This window comes from Myodes glareolus, chromosome 8, assembly GCF_982192425.1.
Source record: "Myodes glareolus chromosome 8, mMyoGla1.1, whole genome shotgun sequence".
Taxonomy (NCBI): domain Eukaryota; kingdom Metazoa; phylum Chordata; class Mammalia; order Rodentia; family Cricetidae; genus Myodes; species Myodes glareolus.
Window position 1 is genome coordinate 48,037,680 of NC_142033.1, and position 19,672 is coordinate 48,057,351.

A 19,672-nucleotide genomic window follows, 5' to 3' on the forward strand; every position below is an offset into this window, starting at 1 on the left:
ATAGCTCTTAACTTTATATAAAAAATGCTTCTTTACTGGAAAGGTATAAACAGTAAAAGTCCTAGTGAAAATATTGAATGACTGCTTAGTGTCACAGGCAGTTCAGCACAGTGTGCTGAAGTCACGAATTGTTAACATAAGAACACATTTGTATATCTGTACTGTTTGCTATTTATGTTATAAAATGACATTTAGAAATAAAGTGTTATTGGCAAATATTAATATATGTGTGTCTATATGCATAAATACATATATACACATATATATATCAAAATAGACAATAATCATTTTCTTCTATTTTTCTGCATAGATAAGCACACTATATCTTTTATATAAACAGTCTCATATTCCTAGAACGTTCTAAATTTTGAATTGCATTCATCCTAGTAGATACAACTTTCAAATTTTTAGAAGAGAAAATGAAACAGTTTTAACCTGCTCTGAGGATCTGACTTGCGGGAAAATAACATGTATTATTAACAATTACATGGCATTCTTGGAAGAATCATACCATAAAAGAACAAAGTTCACTTGCTAAAAGGAACTCCTACAGTTTGAAAAATAAGTGATTTGCCCCACCCTTGAATATCTTGCACAAAGGTATATAGTAAGCTTGCCTAGACAACAACAAAGTTGCTTGTGAAAGATGACAGCAAAGCACATATGAGCCCAGAAGGGCTCCTGCACTTTCTCTCCATTTAAGATGAATGACAGCCTCTGAAAAAGTGGCAACAAATTGAGACACATGTACTAATTTCACAAAGTGAGGCATCCTCACTTCCAGAGCAATGCCTCATGAGCAGTACTCTAAAGGTCAGTGTAACTATGAAATATGACTCTTGTCATCACAGGGTATGAAGTCACCACCACTGACACTGATGAAGAGCAAATGTTATGTGTCTCTGTAACCTTGACCGAAGATTGTCTAAAATAAAATACATGGTCATCTGGTGCCCTTTTTTATTTGCTGCTAGGGTGTTGTTTTTCTCATACATTCTTAAATCAAAGTTAATTAAAATGTGAAAAAGCAATGATCGATCTAAATATAGCACAAATGATTAACCTAAATCTTGAGAATCAAGTAAAGATAAATCTGCTACTAATAATTGTGTATGAACAAGAGAAGGAATAACAAAAATTGTGTATGGTTGAGGCTTGATGAAAAAAGAAAAAGGAATTTCCAAAAGGGAATTTTACACTGAAAATGTTCTAGGGCCTACCTACAAACATATATTGAATAAAGTAGCATTGATGCTAAACTTGTACTGCGATAGTCCTTATATTAACAATTGCACCTTCAATTTTTTATTACTTATATCTTTCTCAATGTCTCTCTTTTCCTCAGATTCATAATTCAATTTTATCTGAATTCAAATCAGATCAAATTCTTTCCTATGGAAATTACCTCTATTTTGTTTGGGCATTTTATTTCAATATTTAGTGAATTTAAATTTTCAGAAATGTTCTCTGTCCTTCTGAAGTGCCTGAAAGTAATAAAACAGGACATTTCTCTCTCAGCTGAATTGTTACAATCATTCATGAAGCAAGTAAACCTCAGCCAGGCCTCGGGATGCATTCCTTATATTATGTAATTGTTTTATTGCAAGTAGGTAAAATACTGCACACACACTCACAAGAAGCTATATTAGGAAATCTAACAATTCACTGCACAGCTATGCTTTACGATACTGTGAGACAGATGAAGATTTGAGGAAAGACAGATTCACTGCAAACTGCCATTGAAAACCACACGGAGCGGGAGCATTAACTTGCCTCAGATAAACTCCAATGGGAAGTTCTAATCATTGACAGACAGGAAGCCCTTCTGCTTTTAGGGTTCTCTTGTCAGGAGTTCTTATTGTAAAGGGAAACAGGCTAGAGATAGAGAGAGAGAAAAAAAACTGTGTTGAAAGGAATAAGCACTGGCACCTTGTGTAGAATATGAGCTATGTGATCACCTTTCAATAGCCGTGTATACACAGATGGTTTTATGACTTTCCCCTGATTTCTAATTCTCAATAAACAAACAAACAAGCAAAAAGAAAAAAAACTCACAGGAATCAGGGTGTAGTAACTTTCCAACTTTTTCCTAACCTGTACAATAGATCATCTGTGATTTGTGATCCAGGAATCTCAAAATACACAATATACAGACAACTACTTATAAGGAATAATATACATACAATCTATCAGAGACTTTCAGTATCCATCATGAATCATGAATACTAGGATGGGCTTTTCTTTATGATTTACAGACATATACTTGACTTAGACATCATCTTTTATCTTAACAGCTTTAAACCCTGTAGTGACGGAATTATCCAGAGTTCCAGTTATTATATCAAGTTATTATATCAATTTTGTATAAAACATCATGAAAGATTAGTTTTTTTTCAATAAAATTTTGAGAAGTGTTAGAGCAAAAATTTCTACTCAAATTACTGTTACTTTCATGAGCCACTTCTCCTAAGGCTAGCAGAAATTTTATGTCCCATCTTTTCACAGATTAAGGAACTGAATGGCAATACTATTTTTTCATCAGTCTCTCCAGTGTTAAAACAAATTTATCAATGAGGATGCATTTAAATAACATTTATTACTATTTATCACCAAGAAAATTGACAAACCCATAGTAATAAATATTAAAATGTTCTTATCAATGAAATTTGGCTGAATCTAAACCTTTATTTTTAAAATATTATATTTGGGAACATCAGTCTTACCTTATTATAGAACAACAATGAGCCAGAGAAGAAAATCTAAACTTCAGATTCTTTCCTATAATACCTTGCATCATATACAGGCTGCAGTCATATTGCTATGCATCTATATGTAGACAACAGAGTATATAAGTATATTATTTAGTGGTGTAAATATTTTGATGATTTATTTACAGATTTTGTAAGTTTTGATTACCTATACATACACATATATACATACATATAAAATCTTACAGATTTTGTAAGTTTTATTTTCCTTTATATACACATATACGAATATACATGTGTTCCTCTGTGTGTGTCTCCCTATGGTATATTTTAGATCATACATGTCATTCTTTCCAGTAAAGAAAGTTTGCTATTTTGTCTTTATATTTATCACCTACTGTCTCTTTTAATCCAATGCTGATAAACTCAAAATGTGTAAGCTGAATTAGCCTGTTAGAGAAAAGATGACAGTTTTAAGAATATATCACTTTTCTCTCCAGACTTATGTCACAGAAGACTAAAGTTATTGTTTGCCTTTTGTACAAACAGAATGTGCGATAATGTGCATACCTAATATAATAAAATCAATTATTGTTTGCCTAAAATGAAACTATCATAAACTCTCCTCGGTAATAACTATTTATGTTTCAGCAAGTGTCTACATTTTGGGTCATTATACTTTCTACTCAATCATTTAAATGTATACCATAAAGGTTTGGGAATTTATTTGGTTGGTAAAGTGTCTGCTATGAAGGAAAAGAACCTGATTTGAATCACCAGTCTCTGAAAAACCTCTTGTAAGAACCTGAGTCTTAATTTTGGAGGTAGAGGCAGGTGGATCTGTGAGTTCAAGGCAAGCCTGGTCTACAGAGTGAGTTCTACGACACCCTGGAAGACACAGAGAAACCCTCTCTCTAAAACTTTTTTCTAAAAAAAAAGAAATTAAAAAGAATGAAGGAAGGAAGAAAGGAAGGAAGGAAAAGAAGAAAGGAAGGAAGGAAGGAAGGAAGGAAGGAAGGAAGAAAGAAAGAAAATAAAGAAAAAAGAGAAAGAAAGAAAGAAAGAAAGAAAGAAAGAAAGAAAGAAAGAAAGAAAGAAAGAAAGAAAGAAGAAAGAAAGAAATTGGTATGTTCTCAGGAAAACCTTTCAGCATAGCACAGGGGAGATAGAGAAAGAATTCTAAAGAACTAGTGAGGTAGTGTTGGGAGAATTCAAGACACTCCCTGTCCAGCTACTCTGGCTGAATGGTTGAGCTCAGGCTCATTGAGAGAACCATTCATTAAAAATGACGACAGAGAACAACTGAAGAAGACCTACTACATTGGTCTCTGGCTTCCACAGATATGGGTTCGTGAGCATAACCACATACCACATACATGTTCAAACACGCATAAACACACAGAGACACATACATATTCATTCACATGCAGATGGACACACTCACTTACCTCACACAGGTATTCCTGTGGACACTCGCTAAAAAAAGGAATACAGTAGCTCCTTGTAAATGTTCATGAAAATGTATTTATTTTAAGCAAGTAAATCTTTGATGAATATTGTTTTATAAACACACTTCAGTAAGAAAATATATTAGCGCCACCAATACAGTTCTCTAATAGCATTCTAATATCATTCAAGACTTCATCTAAGTAACCTGGTCACAATAAACTTTTGACATTGACTTTAATTATGTTTTCTAATGTTTCCTCAAATAAAAAAACAAACAAAAGATGGATAATATATAAAATAAAGTCAGACATGCCTTTCTTTTGTATTTAGTACTACTTTTATTTAATAAATCAGCTTTCAGAAGAGAGAAGAATGTGACTTAATAACCTGGAAGCCTTCCTGCTGCCACTGTGAATGACAGATTCCTAGCGCCAAGAGTCTCTGTGGGAAATATAGCTATGTCAAGGCTCTGGGTCACAGAACATCAAATAAAATGGTCCTTCAAGGTGAGTCACTCAGCAAATCAGTAAGTAAGGCTAGGAATCCATGGCCTTTTTTTCCCCAAGGAAAACCTACCATCATGTAATTACTGGCCACCATCTGTGACTATTTTAATGAAAGAAAAAAATTCTCAGATTATAGTAGAGTATGTAGTAGTAAATACTTCTGTCCTTTGTACTGAAAGAGAGACAAAGCAGGTAGCTCTTGTTGATAACAAGCATTCCTTCATAATCAATACAATAAATTGGCTTTTCAGATCTTTTTAAAAATTAAATTCAATCAGAGGCAAAAGGAAAGAATCGCTTCTAAAAGTAAGTGTTCCAGTCTCCTTCAGTATGTAAAATGATTTGTCTACCCAGATTTTAAGTGCTTGCTTAAAAAACAACACAGTAGTAGCATAGCTCTGCCATCTGCAAGGCTCTGAAAGCAGATGTTATGGGGGGTGGGGCCACCTTGGTGTCACCAGAAGCTTTGGCAAGATAAATCTAAATGACTTAGACAGCAAACATGGTTCTCACCAAGTCAATTAACATTTGATTAATTGAACAATGGTGGATAGGGCAACTGCTGCCATTAAGTTCAGAGGTCTGCTTCAAAAAACATTGGCCAGCTTTGGTCCCAGTGGCTACAGGGTGTTAGCAGTCACCGAAGTAATTGACCGTTTACTGCATCTGTTGGAGAATTCGACACACAGGACGTAATAAAATAAGCATTTGTGTAATTACATTAGCTCGAAGACTTTTACTTAGAGACAACTGCCATCCATCACGTTGTCCTTTAATTCTCTTTGTTTTGACTGATGGGTTATTCCAACGTACATGTTGAATAAATTCCTATAAGAGGTCATATGTTTGAAATGGAATTGTGATAAATTAACATTTACCACATTCTAAAAGCAATATTAGTGGGGGAAATCACAAAAATTTATTAATGTTAAGTGGAAATGATTCTGAAATTCTTTACCAAGAATGAAACAAAATTATTTTAATAAACCCTTGTCAAGAAAGTGAGAACTCTAGTGAGTAGGAATTGGCACAAATACAAGGAATTATACTTTAATCTTTTCTGCGGTTAATTACTAACTTTAAAAATTGAAGACGGAAAAAAAAATTGAAGACAGGCAGTGGTGGTACATGCCTTTATTACCAGCATTTGGGAGGCAGAAGCAGCAAATCTCTGTGAGTTCGAGGCTAGCCTGGTCTACAAGGTCTAGTTCCAGGACAGGCCCCAAAGCTACAGAGAAAACCTCTCTCGAAAAACAAAACAAACAAATAAAAACAACAACAAAATGAAATGCATCTTTATTCTCTATCATAGAATATTTTAGAGCAAAGGAGAATTTGGAATTCTATTGTTGTTTCTTGCTAAGTACACTGTTATTTGCTACTTAACTATCCAAATTTTCAATTTTTTGCCATATTTGTTGGGAGGTTCAAACCATATCTGTATGTTGTTATTAGAAGGATATATAAGAAAAGTACACAAGATATGAAAATAATGTATATGAATTTGAGCTATAGCTTAATAGTTTAAGCTGTATACTGCCCTTTCTCAAAACTAAACTTGCCTTCTGAACATCTATATCTAGAGGTCTGCATCTCTGGTTCCAGCAGAACCAAGACACTCATATAACTTCTGTGGGATTTATGATGCTCATACACCAGCATTAAAGACTCCACATACAGAATCATAACATACAAACAAATAAATGAATGAATAAATAAATAAAATACTTTTTAAAAAATTATATATATACATATGAATATATCTGTACATAGGTTTGTATCCAGAGGTACATACAAGCACATATGTTTTATTCATATTATATATTATATCCTTATAGCACTTTGAAAAGTAGATGGCATAACAATATTGAAAGTGACTGGATATATTTCATAGACTTAATTATAATAAAAGTTTATACAAGTAAATTTTGTCAATTCATTTTATTCTATTCTTACCTCTAGTTATTCCTCTGCCTTGCCATTCATCCATGAATCCATCTACCCATTCATTCCAAGATACATTTATTTTTGTAAATATTCTACATAATTGTGGTTATCAAAAATTCTGAAAGAGAGGGCTAGAGGAATGGCTTTGTAGTAAAGGGCACTAGCTATTCTTGTGGAGAATCCATGTACTGTTTAATTCTCTTTACCTACATGGCTGCTTCCAACTATTTAAAACCCCCGTTCCAAGGAATACAATGACTTATCTTGTCTTTCACAGATACCAGGCATACACATGTCATATATACAGGTATGAAGACAAAATATCCATTCGTGCATATAAAATCTTAATACAAAATTATCAGTATTTTAAAAAGAACTATCGGAGTATATCAGTTAAATTAGAAGAGAATGGTATGAAGAAATAATGAAAGTATTTAGAGATAACCTAGGAAAAACAGAGATAGAGCAGGTATAATGAAAACAGAAAATTTTTAAGACCATAAAAAATGTAAAGAAAAAAATGTAAGTTGGTATGAGAAGTCCTTCTGTATATGTGTTGCTTTTATTGGTTAAAGAATAAAGAAACTGCTTTCGCCTGTGATAGGTGAGAATAGAGCTAGGTGGGAAAACTAAACTGAATTCTGGGAAAAAATAGACAGAGACAGTGGGAAGATATGTAGGAGCTTGCAGGAGACAGATGCACTGAAATCTTGCTGATAAGTCACAGCTACATGGCGATACACAGATGAATAGAAATGGGTTAATTTAAGATATGAGCTAGCAAAAAATATGTTTAAGCTATTTCCCAAACAGTATTACAATTAATACAGATTTCTGTGTGATTATTTCGAGTCTGGGCAGCAGGGAAACAAACAAGCAACCTCTCCCAACAAATTGGCACCAACGTGGTCAGTTAAATCCGCTTAAAAATTTGAGTGAGCTTGAAAAGAAATTCTAGACACACACAAAATAAAACACAGTTGAACACAGCTTTTTGCTCTTTTTGCCAGCAGAAAGCAGAGATGTAGCTCATTTAAGAGGTTTTCTCACTCAACTTTAGCAGTAAAAACTGTGTTGCTTCTTTGAAAAGATTGCCTTTTTTTTGTTTGCTAGGTTGAACAACCCTGACTCTTTCGGGAGATCTGGCTATGGAGCATTAAAATGGGGTTCCTGAGCTGAGCGCTACAACTTGCTTAATGGCAACACAGACCTTCTGCGGCCCAACCCTAGATCTGGGGTGGAGAGAATCGCTCTCAGAGGCAGTAAACACGCCTCTGCCATGTTGGACTGGGCAGAGCCAACAAGCAGTGTCACGGAGTTGGTCCTTGCCACATCCACTTAGCATTTAAAAAATGGCACTTCTTGTCAGAAAGTAATTACACATACACAATAAAGACAGATTCAAATAAAAAAAGACCATTAAATGGGACACAGTGTTGGATAAATATACAAAGGCTTAGGAGAGAAAGGAAAAAGAGTATAGAGACAGTAAAAGTAATATAAAAGTGTGTAGTCACAGATTAAAGGAGTAAAGATTATAAAATAAATATTAAACTTGTAGAAAAATTTAAGAAATAATAAAAAATAAGCTACATAAAGATGGAATATACACAGAGAGTCTGGATTATGTATATTATTGGGTTTTCTCTGAATTTTATGACAGAATGAGCTAAATACAGAGAGACATTTCATTGTACAGTCTGCTAAATTAAACCAACATATATTTTAAAGTTATCTTGACTTCAAAAATTGTTGCTTTGGAAAAGAGCTTGTTTTTTTCTGTTTCCACAGAGAATGAGAACCTGTGGATTCCTTCCACACTAATGTAGTTTGATGGACTAAGACCCTCTTGAAAGGTCTTGGTGAACACCTCCTAAAATTACTTTACTCAACAAAAAGCAGGAAGTGGTTTGGAGAGAACTATGCCCCAATTCCCAATTAGTGTTAATAAATGTTTGTTTACATGTAAAGGGGACTATAATATAGAGATCAATACTTTGCTTTGGTATGGATCTTTATTTATTGATACAATTTTAGAGTCAATTTTGTTATGTATATATATATACATACATATATATACTTGCTATTGATTAAGTTATTATGTTTGTGCAGCTCATTTTAAAATATAATGTATAATTATGAAATACAGCTTAATAGATATTCATCTATAATAGTCAAGCATACAGTCATGTTAGTTAGTTCTAGATATAAAAAGATATTTTTCAGATGGATAGATATTAGCCAGATCTTTCAAAGACTACAGAATATACATTTAAAATATTGTAAGAACTTAAGACCTTTCATGACACTGAGACACATCTGCTTCTGGCAGCACCAATCTACTTCAAAAGGAAGATGGACATCAAAAAGGCTCCTCAAGTCATTTGGGCAAGAAACTGCTCTTGCCTGAACTGTTTAAATGAACTTTCAGGACCCATAGAAAAATGACTGCTGAAGCTTCCTAAAGTTGGTAAGACAACTCTTCAGGGTTCCTGTTTCATGGAAGAGTCTGCCAGGCACTCTGCAGGACATAGAAGAAAGTGACTGACAAACTGCCAATATATAGGTGGAACTGTCTTTGAAATTTTCTATTTTATGGAAAAGTCTGCCAGATACTATGAGCCAATAGGCTAAAGATGGGTGCCCACAATGTTACAGAATAAATTTAGTGACTGTGCAGGCAACTAGATGTCTCTGTCAATTCTAAAGTTTTGGAAGTTGCTTACAATGCACTTCCTCTTTACTTAGGTAACATTATATCCTTCTGGAGTCCTTGATGGAGTTGAAGGTTATAATTATAGATGGTTATAATTATAGTTTTCTTTAGTTATTGCAAAAAGAAAGTAGTTATAAATATTGTAACTGTAATTCTTGCTTGATACCAGTTTTGTTATATGTAATTTTACTATGTTAAAGTTAGATACTTCCTTTTTTATTTAGACAGAAAAGGAGAAATGGTATGGGAAGTCCTTCTGAAAATGTGTTGCTATTATTGGTTAATGAATAAACAAGTTGCTTTGGCCTATGATAGGGTAGAATAGAGCTTGGTGGGGAAACTAAACTGAATGCTGGGAAAAAGTAGGCAGAGCACTTGGAAGCCATATAGCTGCTCATAGGAGACTGACACACTGAAACCTTGCCAGAAAGCCACAGTCAATTGGCAATACACAGATTAATTAAAGATGTAAGAATTAGCAAAAAATACACTTAAGCAAACAGTATTACAATTAATACAGATTTCTGTGTGATTATTCTGGGGATCTGGGTGACAGGGATAAGAACGAGCAGCCTCCCCCAACAGGAAGGGAGGGACAAAGAGAGGGAAAAAAAAGGGTGTAATGAAGAAAAGAAGACTGGAAGAAAGGGAAAAAGGGAGAGAAGAGAGAGATGGAGGGAGGAAAGAAGGAAAAAATATCTCACAGCTAAGTTTTGAGTCTCAGTTAATGAAAATCTGTCAAAATTGACATATTAAGCCAATCAAACTAAAGAATGAAGTCAAGTTTAATTTGAGCAAAGCACTCCTGGGTGACATTCAGGAGGAAATAAAGGGTATCAAATGGCAAATATGGCCACCAGGTCTTGAGTAGCCTACAATGTTGTCCTGAGCAGCTCCAGGAAGGCTAACTTTTGGCAGACTTTCTCAGGGGCTGGCTTTGAAGTGGGCAGCTCCAGGGCAAGGGGCCACTGTAGTGATACTTTATTTGTATTTAAATAAGTAAAACTTTCCTGAAGATCTGTATGTAAAGTTAAGATACTAGAGGCCAGGGAGTGGTACACATACCTTTAATCCCAGGACTCCAGAGATAGAGACAGAGGGATGTCTGTGAATTCAAGGCTAACCTGGACTACACAAGATTGGTTCAGAAAGAGTTCCAGGTGGTGATGACTCACTTCTTTAATCCCAGTGTTTGGGAAACACACATTTTTAATCCCAGAACGAGGGAAGTCGAGATAGGAGCTCAATGGCTGGGTCGAGGAAAGAATACAAATGGGAAGAGACAGGAACTCACTGAAGAGTAGATTCTGAGAATTCATGGTGACAGATTCTCACTTCTTTTCAGTCTGAAGATTTGCTAGACGTAAAAGGTCTCTCTAGTGGTTTGTTACTTTCCTTCTCTGAGATTCATCTTGAACCCCAGTTTCTGTTTCTGAGATTTTATTATTCATTCTAAAGTCCACTGCTTAGTCTGAGGGTGGGGTTTGGCGAGGGTGGTTCCAGTGGAGATGCTGTTCAGGGTGCTGAGAATGGGACCCTGAGCTGGAAGCTCCAAACACTAATGAAGAAGAAAGGGCAAAATGATGTCTGAAAAATAAAAGAGGTAAATTAAAAAATATTACAAAATACTTGGCTCATAAAAAGTAACAATGTGGTTAAGAAACTGAGTTTGCACTCTGCATACATACTGTGGTTGTTTATATTGGTGGTTTTGTGAGACTCTTAACGGTTTGTGTGGGGTCTCTGTCCTTGACTGTGAGAATCTTTTCCTCTCACTGGGTTGCCTTGTACATCACTGACATGAGGGTATGTGTTTATTCTTACTGTATTTTATTATGCCAGTCATGTTAAGTTGATATTACGGGGAGTCCTGCTCTTTTCTGAAGGGAAATGAAGGATCAGTAGATCTGTGGGACAGAAAAGCAGGCTAAGAACTGGAAGCAAGGGAGGCTGTGGTCATGATACGTTGAAAGAGAGAAAAATAAAGGAAAAGAAATAGAAGAGTAAAAAAAGAAGGATAATGAGAATGAGAACAAGAACAGGGAGAACAAAAAGAAGCTGATTTTAAGGATGCCACAGCAACTAAATATGATGAAAAGCAGGGAAACCTAGTCCCTATTAGTACAAATGCTCAGGGTAGTTAGTGAGAGGATCACAGAGCACTGCTTTGAACTGATTAACAAAAAAATGAAAGCACCAGAATCTTCTATTGATTCTTGAAGAATACATGTAAGTCGTTTCTCATTTACTTATTTGTATTCTAACAATTTGCTCTTTTCATTATCAGAGAAACAACCTGGAATTTATGCACTCCTTAACTTGCTTTCTTTATAAAATGTATTTTATAAACAAATCTCATGACTATCTCAAGTAAAACCATTAATATGCACTCTGTTATAGTAAATAATAGCAAAAAAAATATGCACTCTGTTTTAATCTTTGATCACCACTGGTGTTATGAAACCCCACCTTATCTTAATCCAAGAATACCACTGGTGTTCTGAAGCCACATCCTATTTTAATCCAAGAATATCATTGGTGTTCCAAAACCTTATCAAATTATGAGCTACAATCAAGTAGACAGAAAGCTCTTTCTAAATAGTTTAAAGCAACTCGTATTTTCTCATTGTCAAAGCATGTCTAAGGACACATTCAATATATTTATATACAAGCATGCAAATGTGTATGCATTTCCCTACTCAGAACTTTCAAGATTTCTCCTTGACCTCTTAAACATTATAATATTTCAAATCCAATTCTGCCTCTCCACACGAAATAGGCAGCAATTCTTTAGCTCATTCAAAATTCCATTTGGTTAACTTTTTTCTAGAGTAATTGTTCTAATGGTGGTCACTCTCTGATGCTAAATGTAAATAGAAGTCCTTGGGGGCTAAGCTTGATTCAGGGAGCAACCTTTTTTTCTTTAATGGGAATGTTTGCCTTTCTAGTTTTACATTACACTGTTACTACAACTTCTTTAAAACAGATGCCTCTTTCTAAATGCAATCATTTATATTAAAAGTAATGGTAACACATAAATATAGTAACTGCAGTTTACAGGAGCCTTTTATATGAGGCTCACTCTACATTTGCAATAATCCGAGGAGAGGGGTTACATTAGTCCATGAACAGAATCTTGGAATATATGTTTAGAATAGAAATTGATATGTAGGAAACAAACAATCAAACCATGATCTTTTAGTGTAAGACTGAGTTATCTTTTAAAACTCTCTTGGCTTAACCCTTTTGAGGAAAAGACTAATATTTGTGTCTTACTAGTATACTATTGTGGTGTAATCACTTATTAACCAAAATTTAGTAATTATTTATTTAATTAATTATTAAGGGAATATATTAATCCAACCTATATCCATCATCTATATAGATTTTAAATATAAAATATATTTACCATTTTGTTATTCTAAAAATCATAAATATACTGCAAATTTTATAATTAAATTAATTTAAAAGATTTTATATGCAACTAGAAAGCATTCTATAAAATTTCATAATTATTCAAATTCCCTTGATATTATCTAATAGAGAATACATACTTAATTCATTTATTCTATTATCATAGTTTTTAAAAATCCTACATAAGAATAACATTAATTTATTCAAGGTGTTTGTTTGCATTAGAAAAGCAATTGTTACTTACACTATTATGTCTATCATGTTCAATCAATATACTTGTTTTATAAGACTCTTATCATTTTGAATTATGATGTTGACAAAACACATATGTTTCTCTTTGAAGCAATTTTTAAAAATAGTATAAAAGTGATTTTCTGCAAATGTGCACTTTACTAGAATAAAAAAAGGAATATGGAATAGAAATATTTTTCTCCAGCTCTGATCTGTTCTGAAGTACTTGATCAGTTTATCCATAGGAAATTTCCAGATCTTTCCGTGACAGAAGCCTAAACTATTGTTCTGTTCTTGGATAAAAGCCTTTTCCAAACAGTTTAAAAGGTTTTAGATGAGTAGGGACCAGATGTCAGCATTCTTTATCTTTTTATTGCTTGTATAATGGAGAAGAGCTTAGTGATTACTCCTGAGGAATTTAACCTTCAGGTCACCTACTCAGTCCTTTATTGTGCACAGCCTTTGTTAGTAAAGAGTTTCCTACTCTTGGAGACACATACTTAGGTGCATGCACAGAAAGCTACATCCTCATGTACAAACACATAAACGATGAGCACTCACACTGTATGCACTTACTAAAGGATCAACCTTCAAATAAGAGAAGTTAAAAATGAGACAAAAAGAAAAGCATACCTGACCTTTAATACTTCTAAATAAATCTCTGGTTTTGTTGTTGTTGTTGTTGCTGCTGCTGCTGTTGTTGTGTCTGAAATTGAATAAAGTCTTGTGCCAGCCAGGCAAGCATTTTTACTCACAGTAACATCCCCGTTTCCATTTAACATTTCTAGTTCCCAATTAATAGATGATTCTCTAGAAAACAGCATCTTTATTAGGATCCGGGGTCCCTCTAGTTCTTCCAGCTACCCCTTTCAACCTCTGGTCAATACAAATGGTCAATACAAAATGGATCCCATGGGTTTTGTTATTTTTCCTGTGTGTGCATGTGTCTGTATGTGTTTATAGTTTGGTTGTGTTTCTTTATTGTATCTTAATTTTTGATTTTCATTCATTTTGTTTCTGCTTGTCAGTGAAACATATATATGTGTGTGTGTGTGTGTGTGTGTGTGTGTGTGTGTGTGTGTGTGTGTATACACATATTGGAGGAGGGGAAAAAATATGGTCAACATGTATTGTAACCAAAATGTTATAAATGAAAACTATAACTAATTTAAATAGTTAATGAATATAATAAAACTTATTATAATAAAATGCTCTAATTAAAACTAATAATTAATTTAAACAGCTAACAAATGTAAATTTTAACAACCCAACTACATTGCTTTCTTTTGGAATAATTATGTACTGAAATATGCTTGAATTTTGAGCTTCTATCTTTCTTCTTCTTCTGGAATTAAGAAAGTATTGTTTACTAATTAATTAGCAATCAGTTCACTTTGTTTATGGTCTGAATCTGCAAAATATGCATAGTGATGGGAGAATCAATAAGACTTCGGAGTAATTTTTAAGAATGAAATAAATGACAACTAGATTCACTACACCAGGTTCTCTGCTTTGAGTTATATTTAAAGCAGATTTTGATTATGAATAGAAGTTATGTTCTACCTGAATAAAAATCCGGCAATCCAGCATAGACACCTACATAAAGCTATACAGGAGGAGCCTGGAGTTATAAAGAAATAGCTCGGGTTGCAGAATAAGCAGTAGTTCCTTCAATGACGTTTTAACAAATAAGATTCAGTGACAGAGGTTTTTTCTTCTACAAAATCTTTCATCAGATGTTTTGAGAAAATAATGCATCAGAATGTTAGAGGAAAACAATTGGAAATAAGAGAATAGCTACTGATATTGAAATATATTCTGCTGTATGACTTGTCAGGACTCTTTTAAAGAAGCCAGCTTCACTTAAAATATATTGTAAGTGAAACACAAAAATTAAAACTAGTTAGGCAGAATCAAATGTTGACAATGACTAAATAGCATGTTGATATAATAACATAATCTATTCAAGGTGATGTTCTCACTGAGGGTAACGTTAACCTAAAGTCTACTATTGTGCTCTGAACCACAGAGATAAAGTGATGGGTAGCAGTCTGCATCCATTTGGCAGGATATAAAGGGGATGCTGGAGTATTTCAGGAACGTCGCTTATATAAAGGAAAGAAAGGCTCCAAGTACACATAGAAGAACAGATAGGGGAAAAATAGTGGTGAGAAACCGGATTTAAATTTTAATATATCACGTTCATAGCACTGCTTTTAGATCAGAACTTTAGAACTCATGTTCACCATTGTGCTGAGAGAGTAGACTGTTCTATCATGACATGGGAGAATATGAATAGGGCAATACCTCTAGCAATCTAATATAATTAGCACTCAAAACTTTAATTTTCAGTTTGCATATTTTTATCTTTCTTTTCTTCTTCACATCTGCTTTCTGTAAACATTGAATCTAAAAATATATCCGTGTTTTTGTTTTTTTGGTATAGGCTCCCACTCTGTCTCTTGTAGTGGTTTTAGACTTGCAATCTTGCTATAGCCTCCCACATGCTGGCATCACAGGTGCAACTGTACAGAGTCAGAATATAGGAGAAAATATTCTTATGAAGTCCTGTTTTAATAAAAGAAATAATAGCCTAACAATTACTGTGTATGCCTTTTTTTATTAAAAGGTGTAGCCATTTCCATTGTATCTATCACTTTGAATAGAGGAGTTATTTTTAACCACCTACCATTTTTCATAAGAGCCTTTATAATTTTCATTGAAGAAATATATTCCATTAATGGACAACTTGGGTTTGTAACACATTCTCAGGCACAGATCCTTACAGTGAGGAACTTGGAGTTAAGGGTTTTCCAAAGTTATGAAAGTTGAGGTCATGAAAGGACTGGCCTTTGGTCCTGAGCAGGCCTATCTCCCTTCATTTCTGTCAGAAACAGTCACCATAAAGACTCAGTGTGTATATGTGTACTTCTCTGAAAATTGTATTATATTCAGACAGCACTGAAGCAAATCTGTAAATTAAAGTTAAAATGCAACATTATAGTGTATAATACAAAAGCAGAGATTCCACTTAACATGAAAAAATGGAAAATTTTAAATATATTCAAATAAAAATAATATGGCATAATTTTGCTTAAAAACTTAATAAAGAAATTCATTGTACAGTCTGGGTTCCCTGCCCTGTGGGAAGTCCAAGGTCCTGCTCTCTCCATCCAGGTCTAGGAAGGTGAGCATCCAAACAGACTAGGAGGGGGAGTTTGGGGAGGAGGAGGGAAATGGGAGGAGGTGAAAACTTTTAATAATAATAATAATAATAAAGAAAAAAGAAAAAAAAAGAAATTCATTGTGTTTGAAAATGTTGTATTACCAGGGAAATTATTAGTCGATGCTGCTACTTCTGCAAGATATTTTCAGCAGAGACTGTGAGAAATCATCTTTGCTAAGTCAGAGAGAACAGGTCTTTACAATTATAACATGGTTGATCACATTGCTTCCTCTGCACATTTCACTTCATCTGATGGAGAATGAAGACTTTTTTCAAATGTGAAACAGGAATCACTACAGAAACTCTGACAATTTTCACTAAATCAAATAGAAAAATGAAAGAGAGCCATTACTCTTGGTGTTTTGGATGCATATTAGTTTGGATAATGTTGTTCTTTAAGTTTATCCACATAATATTCCAGTTTTTACAATACACTTTCATGACCTATTGGATTTATTTCTTCTCTGCTAAGCATAGTGAAAACGTTCTCTATAGCAGAAGTCACAAGTTGTCCCAACAAACAGAACAGAAGAACAGGCTATGCACACTATATAGAATGACCATAATTGCTAGTTTATTATTGCCTATTGATATTATCTACAGATTACAGATGAACATTGATCTTTTCTAATTGCTACCCATATAATTCAAAATTTACAGTATTTACAACACATCATTAGAATTCTGGATAAAAGTTGGATGCTCAAAGATAAGCTTCTACATTCAGGAAAGTTCTGATGGGAGGCCATGATTATAATTAATCTAGGAAATAAGCTATTTCATCATATTCTCTGTCTTGGAATTCATTTTAACACCAGTGCATTTGAAGGCTGAAGGAGGAGAAGATGTTTGCTTTATTCCCCATAACTTCTACTATTGTCCTTCAAAGTTGTTCTTTGGTGCCATAAATAAGATCTAAGCATATTCTACTATAATTGTTTAAAAGAAGTATTTCATTATTATTGTAAATAAAAAAGAATGTGAGGTAGTTTTCTTGGTCTATAACTGCTATTCTAATATTTGAGAAGTTGATGTAGGAACCTTAATAGTTCACATATAGCCTGATATACATAGTAAACTTTTACCTTAAAAAATAAATACGATAAGACAAAGAAAAAGAAAAAAATAAGAATGCACTATTTTTGGTATAGTAACTTCACCAGTCACTAAGAAAATCCAAAGGCAAGTAAAGCATAATCTTTGATCCACCAACAGCATAATCAAAAAAGGATAGATTGTTTTAGTAAGTTATGATAGAATTGCTATAATTTTAAAAAGAAGCTTCACCGAAACCTCCTAAATAATTATTGATTGATAGAGATAGTAGTATCTATAAAAACTAAGCAGAATGATAATTGAATATTAAAACTTAATGATTTCAAAAAATCAACGGCATGTATTATAGTAGAAATAATTTTTTGATAAATCATAATTTAAACAGAGAGTGGCAGGTGTATTAAAATGTTGAGAATACCATATCTAAGAGTCACACAAGGTTAATATCACTTAATATTAAAAATGGTCACTTTTACAGAACACATTTTCACATAGTATTAAATTTAAAGTTCATAATGCATCTATGTATCAGGAATAATTACTTCCATTTGAATAAAAATTAAAGAGGGCCCGAGGATATTTCTCAGGTTAAACAACTATGAGGACTTTGATTAATATTTTATATGTAACATTGGTTAAGTTTTTGTTGCACTGGGAGGACCCACTTGTTCATTCTGGCCTCCTGGCTAGCTTATTCACGCAGAAATTGTATTCATTAAAACACTGATTTGCACATTAGCTCTAGTTTCTTTTGGGCTAATTCTTACATGTTAATTTAACCCATTTCTATCAATCTGTGTATCGCCATGTGGCGGTGGCTTCCCAGGTAAAATTTTAACTGGTATCAATCTCAGGCAGAGGATCTATGGCTTCTCCCTGTCTCTTCTCTCTTCCTCCTGGGATCCAGTTTTGTCCTCTCCTTCAACCTAAGTTCTCCCCTATCAGGCCACTGTAGTTTCTTTTTTTTTTTTAGTTTTTTTTCAAAGTTTATTAAATTATAAAAGTTTCCATTTCCGCCCCTCCTCCCAACACCCTCCCACTCCCTCCACTCTCTCTCCTCCTCCCTCTCCATCCCTAAGAGCAGTCAGGGTTTCCTGCCCTGTGGGAAGTTCAAGTTCCTCCCCCTCCCTCCAGGTCCAGGATGGTGAGCATCTAAACAGACGGAATCCCAAAATTTCAGTATATGTAGAGGAAACAAATCCCAGTGTCATTGTCAATGGCTTTTCAGAAAGACTCCAGGCCAGTCACATTCAGAGAATCTGGCCACATTCACAGAATCTGGTTGGATTACGTGCTGGTTCAGTCCCAGTCCAACTGGCCTTGGTGAACTCTCATTAGATCAGTCCCCTTGTATCAATGGGTGATCGCACCCTTCGCGGTCCTGATTTCCTTTTTCATGTTCTTCCTCCTTCTGCTCCTCATTTGGACCTTGGAGGGCTCAGTCCCGTGCTCCAATGTGGGTCTCTGTCCCACAATCTCCATCCATCAACGGGTGAAGGTTCCCTCTGATCTTGCCTTCTTTGCTCACGTTCTCTTTCCTTCTGCTTTTCGTTTGGACCTAGGGAGTTAAGTAAAGTGTTCCAATGTGGATCTCTGTCTCTATCTCCATCTATCGCCAAATGAAGGTTCTATGGTGATAAGCAAAATATTCATCAGTATGGTTATGGGCCAAGGCCGGTTCAGGCACCCTCTCCTCTGTCCAGAGAACATTCTGGAGATCTCCCCATGGACCTGGGATCCCATTTATAATCAAGTCTCTTGTAAACCCTAAAATGACTCCCATAGTTGAGATATACTCTTCCCTGATCCCATATCCATCCTTTCTCCCTCCCCCCATCCCAGTCCCCCGAGCTTTCCCCATTCCTCCCCTACTCCCTTCTCTCTAACCCTCTCCCTTTCCAACAACCCTACCATCCACCCACCATGCACCCGAGGTTACCTGGCACTCTTGTCTATTTCCAATCTCCAGGAGGATAACTACATGATTTTCTTCAGGTTCACCTTCTTATTTAGCTTCTCTAGGATCATGAATAATAGGCTCAAAGACCTTTAATTATGGCTAGAATCCACTTATGAGTGAATACATACCATATTCCTCTTTTTGGGTCTGGCTTACCTCACTCAGTAAAGCATTTTCTATGTCCATCCATTTGCATGCAAAATTCAAGATGTCATTGTTTTTTTACTGCTGAGTAAAACTCTAATGTATATATGTTCCACACCTTCTATCACCATTCTTCTATTGAGGGGCACCTAGGTTGTTTCCAGGTTCTGGCTATTACAAATAGTGCTGCTATGAACATAGTTGAACAAATGCTTTTGTGGTATGATAGGGAATCTCTTGGGTATATTCCCAAGAGTGGAATTGCTGGGTCTTGAGGGAGGTTGACTCCCAGTTTCCTGAGAAACCGCCACACTG